Source organism: Myotis brandtii, unplaced genomic scaffold, assembly GCF_000412655.1.
Source record: "Myotis brandtii unplaced genomic scaffold, ASM41265v1 scaffold825, whole genome shotgun sequence".
Classification (NCBI taxonomy): Eukaryota; Metazoa; Chordata; class Mammalia; order Chiroptera; family Vespertilionidae; genus Myotis; species Myotis brandtii.
This window is the reverse complement of record NW_005371349.1, coordinates 959,830-961,120: the sequence shown is the minus strand read 5'-3', so window position 1 is coordinate 961,120 and position 1,291 is coordinate 959,830.

The window sequence follows — 1,291 nt, the reverse complement described above, 5'->3', positions numbered from 1 at the left end:
CACTTTCTTGGCCTCGCGTTTCTCTCCAGCCGAGCCCCCTCCTTTCGCGGCTGTGCCGGTTTCCTGTGGCTGCAGCAACCAAGTGCCACACACTCGGCGCTGAAACAGCAGAAATTCCCTGTCTCGCAGCCCCGAGGTCAGAATCGGAGACCCAGGGGTGGGCAGGTCGGTTCCTTCCGAGGCTGCGAGGAGCATCTGTCCTTGTCCTTCCCCAGCTTCTGGTGGTTGGGGACCAAGAGGAAGCAAAGCAACCTGTGTGTGTAGGAAGTGTGGGGGGGGGGGGGGGGGGAGGCCAGCATCATTGACAGAACCCTAAGGAAAGGTGCGCCGCAATCACCTGGGGGGGCTCGGGAAGAGGCACATACCTGGGCCCCAACCCCAGAGTTTCTGCTTCAGCAGATCCGGCCCGCGGGCCCAAGAAGCTGTATTTCTAACAAGCTCCCGGGGGATGCTGAGCTGCTGGTCCAGGGAACACACTTTGAGAACCGCTGAGCTAATGCACCCTTTGTATGCACCTGGTATTCTGCGATATCCATGCGGACAGGGTGGTGATCCCTCGAGTGTCCTTCTGCTTCAACCAGCCGTAGGCCTGTTATAAGAGACACAGGAAGACGACGCTGGAGAGTGGGCTGCGGATCTGACTAGGGGAGGCCTTACAATCGGGCCGGGGAGGAACAGAGAGCACCAGGCGCCTGGGGCCCCCGAAGGGAAACCAGAGTGAGGGACCTGTTGTGTCTCTGTCATCGCAGACGTTTCAAAGCATGACATTTGCGGTAACAAAATTGCAACGTGCAAGCAGTGTGTCACTCTCTGCTCTCTTCACCATAGGGACACGTAGACAGGAATGGCTTCCTCCAACCCCAGCCTTCAAGCAGCGCCGCTGAGCCTCCTCCGCACCACGGGGAAAGCTGGCCCCCTTCCACGGCCCTTCGTGAACACGGAGACAATTCCCGTGACTTGAACCGAAAGTTAAAAGGGGACTTTGAAATTGCACATCGCTCCTGACCCGCGGTTAATGACCAGTTGGGTGGAGGAGGAGCGGCGGAATGGAGGACCACGGCCGGGGACCGAGAGCTGGGAAGCAACCGTGCGGCGTGGGAGCCAGAGCGCCGGGGTTCCGGCCGGACGCCCGTTTGCGCGGTGAGGCGGTGTTCGTGCTCCCGGGAGAGGGATGTGTCCCCGGGGGGCTGTTTCATGGCGAGACTTGTTTGGCTCGCAGCAGGGCGCTCCCCTGGGATGCGCGGCGCGCAAGGGTGAGCTGGAAGGGGCGGGGCCAGCAGGAGGCTCCCGG